Raw genomic sequence first — 8,951 nt, 5'->3', positions numbered from 1 at the left:
TGTAATTCAAAAAAGGTATACTGTCATGTATTTATATTCATTACATGAATACATGCAACACAGCTTTATCCATCTTATTGGTTCTGCACGTATGTCTTTACTGGTCTGTGCATATTTCTTACTTTACTATATTGTAAATTTACTTATTAATTCTTTACATATTTTTCTTGGGATACACTGTTTTACTTTAATTACTAATCATGTAATAATTACTATTTTATATTTTATTTATTTATTTATTATTTAAAAGGACCATGCATAATAATTAACACTTCTGTAAATATGCCAGAATTAGCCAAAAGGCTAGTTTACATCCATAGTCCCTTGCCAGATGTTAAAAAGGCTCCCTCAAAAGATCAAGATAAAATAGAGTAAAATAAGATCAAAATAAGAAGGTAGAGGAGAAACAAAAACACAAACAAACAAACAAACAAACAAACAAAAAAGAGAGGAAAAGAAAAGTACAAATAGCACCATATGATTTATGAAGCAAAAGCTACATAAGGACATGATATGACAGTCTTTGAGAAAGTGTCCATGGACATAAAATACATGAAGCAAGACAATCAGGAAACAGCAATAAGGAAATATTAAAGAAGACACATGCAGACACAACAGGACAACTTTTAACAGTGCTGTACACATTTATGCTGTACACATATATGCTCTTATTGTAATGTTTGCACTGTCGTATTTGCTGCTGTTACACTGTAAATGTCCTTACTGTGGCACGAATAAAGGATTATCTTATCTTATATTTCAAGTCTTATGTTTAGATTCTGATGTTTTTGTCTTGTAGCTCATGAGAATCAGAAATCCAGTGTCTTAAATTATTAAAATATCTCCTAAGTTAATTTTAAAATAGGATTTAAAATATAGAAATCTTCTGCGTCTGACAACTCTCTTCATTTTTACACTCAATACTTGGTTGGGGCTCTTTGAATAACTGCATCAATGCAGCGTGGCATGGAGGTGACCAGCCTGTGGCACCACTGAAGGGGTCAATGAAGCACAGGTTGCTGTCATTGTCCAGTAACCATACTCTACACAATACCACTTAAATTCACCATGGGCTTCACATCAGGTGAGTTGTCGGGCCAGGTAAGCATAGCAATATCATGGTCAGGGAACCGTTTGGTGGTAGTTTTGGCGCTGTGGGAAGGTGCTAAGTTCTGCTTGGAAAGGTAAACAGCATCTTCATAAAGCTTGATGGAAGCATGAAGTGCTCTAAATTCTCATGTAATACTTTACTGATAGACTTTGGACTTGATAAAACACAGTGGACCAACAGCAGCAGATGACACAGCATCCCAAATCATCACAGAGTGCGGAAACTCCTTAGCTCAGAAAAAAGACGCTTTCCTAGTTCAGGACTGACTTGATATCAGCAATGCGACATCTGTAGCCCCTTGCCCGAAGACATCTGTGCATGATGGCTCTTGATGCACTGACACCAGCCTCCATCCACTCCTTGTGAAGCTCTCCCACATTCTTAAATTTTGACTTTTCTTGACAAATCCTCTTGTGGCTGCAGTCATCCCTGTTGCTTGTGCATCTTTTCCTAGAACACTTTTCCCTTCCAGTCAACTTTCTATTCATATGCTTCATGACAGCGCTCTATGAACAGCCAGCCTTTTCAGCAATGGCCTTCTGAGGCTAAAGGGTGAGGGTGCTGATGATTTTTTTTACGAGAAAATTGTCAAGTCAGCAGTTTTCCCTATGATTGTGCTTGACTGCGGTGCACTGAAGAAGACTAAGAGATACTCTGTAAGTATACAGTTTGGATAGTAATTTACTCAAACTCAAAATTAAATATTAACATTTTGTTTTCTTAATTTTAAGAATTTGTCAATTATAAAAAGGAAAATAGAAAAATACTTGAAAAAGTTTAGTTTGGGTAAACTTTTGCTTTGTCAAAAATTGTGGCACATTTCTTTAATTAAACTTGATGCACTTTTTAAAATAAAAAGGCTGTTTTCCAGGACTACATCCTTTTTATAATTTCTCAGGTCTTACTTCATATGATAAAACTATGTCATCTTTCCATCTAAAACCCGAAAGCACATCTTTTTAAACTTTGACAATTTGAGGTTGATTCATCACCACAAAACACACACCTGTCACTAGTACTCGACTGCTTGCTTTTGCTCTGCTTTAATTCCCTGTATGCTTGCCAAAGGCCTTAAATAATAGGTCCGTCCTACCTTCTTAATGAATGCATGTGTTTGTATGTGTGTGTGTGTGTGGGTGTGTGTACACATTCCACAGGTTTTGAGGTCAAGCTCCATTTCAGGGCCCCTCAGCTTTCCCTCCTGAATATTTTTTTCTCTTCTACTTCTGTCAGCTTTGCCCTCTCCCCTGTCTTTAAACATGCTCTCTCTCTCTTTCTCTCTCTCTTTCTCTCTCTCTTTCTCTCTCTCTTTCTCTCTCTCTCTCTTTATTTTGGTCTGCCTCTTTCTCTTTCCATGTTTCTGTCTGTCCCTGTCTTCATCCCTGTCCTTGTCTGACACATGGAGTTGACACAGGGCCATGTCTGTCAGGAGAGGAGGGTAACTCCCTTACATAACACCAGTCTGCATGAATGACCCCATGGGGTCGGGACAGCCATGTGTTTTCAAATCTGTGTGTGTGAGTAAGTCAGGTGGATGTGTGTTTGGAAGCATGACTGCAGCATGAGAACCTTCAGTACATCATACTGATGTTATATTCCTGTGTACAATTATTTAACATCACGTTACACAGCGGAGTACAAATCCCTTGAGCTTAATTCTTTAAGGACTCAAAAGGAGGATGTATGCTAATACTAGGAGGAGGCTACTTATAGCCTCCAATACAGAATAATGATTATGTTTAAGCAGGTACTGCCTCTAAAAAATCAGATAATAATTATAACCTAAGATTTTGGGGTGGTATCAGGAGTGGCCAATGAGATTTCAAGGAGGGCCCACACCTACCCTGGCCCTCCTGAACACGCCACTGTCAGAAGATAATTAAATTAATTACACCAACTTGCTCATGGTAACCTAGCTGGACAAAGATCTACATTTAAACACACTTACTGACTGACATCAATACTGCACTGTCCCTCATATCAGGCCCTTGTGACTCAGGGTGCAATGAAAACTGCTCAAAACTCACTTTTAATATGATCATAGAAATGCAAAATATGTTGTGTTGGTAGCCTCGATAACAGTAGATGTGTTCATTCGATTGTTAGTTGTTATTTGTATCCAGGGACTGTTGCAAAAACTAAGCAGCTTACGAGCATTAGAGTAAAAACACAAAATCCTCAAAAAGAAACGCCACTCAAAGAAGACTTACGCTAAGTTTCTATTCAAATTTGGGGCAATCCGAACCATTCTGACTTGATGTTGTTCATGGTTCTTCTTTGTGAATCATTGTTTGTTTGCTTGCACTGTATTTTACACCTTACACCAAAATAAATTGTGCTTTTTTTTTCCAGCTGTGGGGTGTGACTAAGAAGTTCACTGTGTTCACCAGTTTGAGAGACGCTGCGTGTCCTGGCTGTGAGCAGTGACTTCCTGAAGGCTTGTCTCCTCTGGGTAATGGTCTGAGGTGGACTTTAATTTAATTAGCCAGCTTTAGAGCTGCTGGTAACTGGATTTATGATAAGCTAATCTGCAGCTGGCATTAGCTTCATATCTGCCGTACAAACACAAGAGTGTGATAATAAGCTGTTTTAGTGTGGAAATATGCATATTCCAACTCTTGTTCTACTTCTTCTTCTTCTTCTTCTTCTTCTTCTTCTTCTTCTTCTTCTTCTTCTTCTTCTTCTTCTTCTTCTTCTTCTTCTTCTTCTTTCTCTTCCTCCTCATCTTATTATTATTAAAAATAGATGGACAGTAGGTTTTATTGCATCATAGGCATAACCTCAGGAAGAATAGATTAAATCTGATGGATTGCTATTTTATTTAACCCTCCCTGAACATGATAATAAACTTTATGTAATCAAATCATTCATGCTTTTATGATTATTATGTAAGCACGAGCATGGCCATGACCATGTCCTTTTTGAATTTGCAAAATGGCTCAAAATGTGCGTAGTGTCATTAAATTCAGACCTCATCTGAATACACTGTTCTATTTTTAGGGCCTTCCTAGGAGCACTTTTCATTTGGCTGAGGGGAAAAATCTGTACGACTGTACTGCCGATGATTGATGTCACATTGCTGTCTGTCAATTTGAGTCTGTGTAAGAGGGTGTGTTGCGCCCTTTCTTCCACTCTCTCTCACATACACACACACGTACACACACCACCATGCATGCTTTCTGGTCTGTACAAGCTGTGCCCTCATGTGTTTTTTGGGTGGTTGGGCGAGGGAGGTTAGATGAGGGTGTGGGTGGGCCATGAAGGATTGGTCGAAAGTAAAGCAGCACACGGTTACATCATCCTCTCTATGACAACCCTTAAATGCATTTGATACGAACGTGCTTCTATGCGTGTCAGAGTTCTTAATAATTCAGTGGTGTCTCCAAATTTAGCAAATGCCCCATAGATTATCTATTCAGAGTGTGCAAGTACAGTAAAATTACAAGGCAGGGAGCGCTACACCCAACAAAGCCTTTCAATTCATGTTGATGAAGTACATACACTACAAAGACTGTATGAGAAACTTGCATCCGCTGGTTAAAGCTGTATAAAGAGGGCGGTACATTTTTCTTATCTGACACCTAAAAGAGGTTAAAGGTGTAAAAAACAACAGAATCTTGCCAATCTTGTTATTTATTTATTCATCTGTTTATTTATTTTTTTTGCTTTTATTGGTCAGGAGGAAGCATCACTGCTCATTTCAGTCTATTTAAGAATCACAGACCGTATAAAATATGGACATAGTCACAGTGAAGTCATACATTCGTGTCTGAAAGGGAGTTGAACAAGTTGAACAATGGCGGCCGCCATATTGGAAATGTTCCCTCAACTTTACTTTGCTTTCCTTGCAAAAGACAAAGAGTGAGAGTTTAGGCTTGCCACCTCCTCGCTAACAGCTACAATGTGTCTGCCTATCGGTCAAGTCAGTCTTACCTTGTTAGCTAGTTACCTGTTAGCTGCTCTAACACTTACTGTTACGGCTCTTACGGCACCAGAATCATAAAAACTTTGTGTATTTGAGATCATTTTGATATCTTTGCTTAGAAAGCTCAGATTGAAGTATGTGGTCAATCAGGTAGGCTATGGTTTTGTGTTTTTCAGCTATCACATATGGCAGGGGAACTACAAAAAAGGGGAGATAACACAAATGTAGTAGCCAAATCTTGAGAATTTCTGCCAAATCTTCTGTTTGAATCCAAACATAAACTAGCTGATGTTAGGTGGGCTAAATCAAGCCATTTATAGGGATGGAAATTGAGAGTGGTTTCCAACTAGTTTGAGCTATCGTCATCATTTGCCTTTTTGCTCTACAGTTCCCTTATCAATGCCTTCCACATATTTCTCTGTGTAAAACAATGACGTCAAACATCACTAGAGGACATCAGCCCAGAGTCAAACAAGTAATCTTGCTGTTCAGGAGATAGAACGGTCCAAAGTGGGGCTTACTTTTACACAAAAGGAAGCTAACAGCGCAATGTCCGTGTGATCTCAAGCAAGAGTGGGAACGCTCGCAACATTCTAAGACATACAGTATGTCGATGCAACATGACATTAAATATCAGGAGTGTCGTGTGTTTGATGCTCTTGGCCATTGGTGTTCAGATTTAGAGGGTGACCCTGTTATCCAGCGACTTTAAGCCAAATGCATTTCTCACAAATGTCTTTGTTTCTTTTACTAAAGGCATACCGTGTATCTGATGAGTATTTTTATGACACCAAATAATCAACTAGGATGCATTTGGGAGGATTCTTTCTATGTGTCAACAGCTGATGTAACCACGACAACCACTGACACATTTAGCTTAAAGTCGCCAGTTAGAACGGTCACTCTTTAAATCTGAACACCGGTCAATGAGAGCTTCCTTGTCTATGCATGCCCCATGTTTACACAGTAAACCTGCATAGGACTACTTTTTCAATACAAATCCACAAGAACTGGATCAATAAGCCTAATCCATAATGAGTTTGATATCCTTACCCCTAAATATGCCTCATTATTGCAAAACTTGTAGCCTAATATTATCAAAATGAAATGCCCCCTGCACAGCATGTACCTATAGAGAAATGGGCTATTCAGACAAACAGTGTTTTCTGTACCAGGCTGTGCACATGTTCTATTCTGCTGTAAAAATGGCCATTTCAACAGTAGAGTTAATGGGGTCTCCTTGGCTGTTGGAGCCAGCCTCAAGTTGGCACTAAATGAACTGCAGTAATTTTGCACTCTCACATTGGTTTTAAATCTCCAAACTGAAGGCTGCCATTTGTTCATAACAAGTCAAAAACTCCCCCCCGGGCTTTGAAAGCACTCTGTTTCAAGCAAACTTCAATAGTTCAAGTTGGACCTTGTGAGCAAAATTGTTATAAAAAATGATGTCGTCGGGTGTCAATGGCCTATTGGTCTATGTGTGCTCCCCCATGTACAGAGGCTATAGTCCTTGTCAAAGCGGTTGCAGGTTTGACTCCCAGCCTTGGCCATTTGCTGCATGTCTTCCCTAGCTCTATATTCCCCACGCTCTGGTCTCTTTTCAGCTGTCCTATCCATCAAAGGCAAAAAACGCCCAAAAATATAACTTCAAAGAAATAAAAAATAGTGTCCCTAGTTTTGATTGTATTGAACCTGATATGTTCCAGTTAGAACAGAAGCTTCTTAACACTAACAGCAGCAAATGTGCAGTTCATATTTGGCGTCTTTCTTTGCTCTGGTTTTCCTCGATTTTGAAGTATTGCTTGACCTTTAGGATTCACATTGTCTGTTTGTCGGGAGACAAAGTATTGACAGATATTAGTCCCATCAGGATATCTCAGACTTTGTCATGGGAAGACATAGATCTGTTACTTTGTCCACTGACAGGCCAACTTTTTACAAACTTGGAGGAGCATGACACACCTGTATCTAAAACACTGTGCACATACAACTTTGGCTTCTAGAGTGTTGCACAGACATTCATGGTCTCCTGAAGATGAATCCTAAATTTGATGATGGGCCACCAGCATTGACATTAAGAATATCGACATGCTAACATGCTAAACTCAGTGATGAACATGATAAACATTATTCCAGTTAAACACGTGCCTGCTGGCACTGTGGGTAAGAGCATGTGTGAATGATGTAACAGCATTATGTTCAAAACCGTCTGAAGTACATCAGACATTGCTGCTTGAATCACTGTAGACACAGTCTGTAGTCTCATAGGGGTCTTAAAGCGAAGAGAAGACTTACATGGGGTCCCTGTACGAGACATGGCCACAAAACCAGGTAATAATTCATGCCTGACCTTAACTGATAGTGTTTTTTATTTATGTTAGTAACCAGAGGAGCAGAGGCTTCCAGTAACACATCAATAAGTTAGTAGAGGACTTTTTGTTACTCCCAATTGATAAGATGAACTTAAAGAACATTTGGAGGCAGGACTGTATTATGACCTGTTGCATTTGGTGAGGGAGCGTCCTCTTAAGAAACAAACACGAGACATGTTATGTAACATGCAGCCTTAATATGAAATGTTGAACAGAGTTAGCGTCCCATGTCATTTGAAAGTAAAATATAGAACCCCTTTTGGCATTTTGGCCAAGTGCCCCATCTCAATCAACATGCATCAGCCGTCCTAATGACAGAGTCCAAAGTGAATGAATAAAGATGACATTGACATCTCTAACATGGGTTATGTAATAACTGTCAGGCCTTTACAATGATAGAAAGCAATGGGTAAGAATTTATGCGTGTAAAGTCTGACTGGATGTTGAAGGCTGTGGAGCAATTGTATTCTTGTTCATTTAATTTATGCAATCAGAAAACAACAGGGGCCTCATGTACAAAGTATGCTCTTTTTCACGGCAAAGTTCAGATGTGTTCAAGAGTAAAATGACCGTGGAAATGTGCGGTGCCTCACGCCAACTTCATGGCTGACGTACGCACCATTCTACAGCTGTTGATCCTTGCGCATAGATGCATACATCTGGATATTTTTGTGCAAACGACATTTTCTGGATTTGAGCGTATGCCACGTTTCATTAGGAAATCCACGCAAGTCTTTGTACCTGCCCGTGGTGACCAGATGTGTGCTGTTCAATTGTAATAGAAATAGAAATCCAAATATAAAGACATACAACCTGATATACAATATCATTTATACTCAATATTTCGTGTTCAAACATCAGGGCCAAGATGCTCCACTAAAGTCATGTCTGAAGGTGAATGCTTATATTTATTGAATCCAAACCATGTATCTGTCATGTCATGTTTTTTTCCCACATTAAAAAGACCCAAATTTTGGTATAGTAATTCCAAATCACGCAAGTTTATTCAGAAGTAAGGTCTGCAAAAAGTTGGTGGCCTACATGCACAAAGAAGGTGTTACGTTTCCCCAAAACTAAACCTGAAGGACAGGCGTCGTGTTGTGGGAAAATAACAAAACTTCAAATTTCTAGAAGATGCTGTAGGAATTACTACTCCCCACAGACATACACTAATTCTATAAAAGGATTGATTAACGAGGGTATTTGTCCAGAAACAAAAAGTAAATGGCAGTCATTTATATGGGGTAAAGAAGATGAACGTTGAATAGGACAAACTCATGCAGCCAAACTCAAACACTCATTCAATGTGTACCAAAGAAAGCCACCTGAAGGTGTGGACCCTCTTGAGAGCCTCCTTATATAGCCTCCATCAGCTGATTGCCACCAGCTGAGGGAGATCACAGGTGCTCCCAATAGCGGCTGATGAGAGAAGCAACCTGTGGACACAGATTTGGATCTTTTTCCGTCCAATCAAAAACACTTGAACATTTAACTTTACACACTAGATCCATAACAGAGGTGACATTCAGTAACTGTGTTTTTA

Source organism: Notolabrus celidotus, chromosome 20 (genome assembly GCF_009762535.1).
Source record: "Notolabrus celidotus isolate fNotCel1 chromosome 20, fNotCel1.pri, whole genome shotgun sequence".
Taxonomy (NCBI): Eukaryota; Metazoa; Chordata; class Actinopteri; order Labriformes; family Labridae; genus Notolabrus; species Notolabrus celidotus.
Note: the sequence above shows the minus strand (reverse complement) of the source record.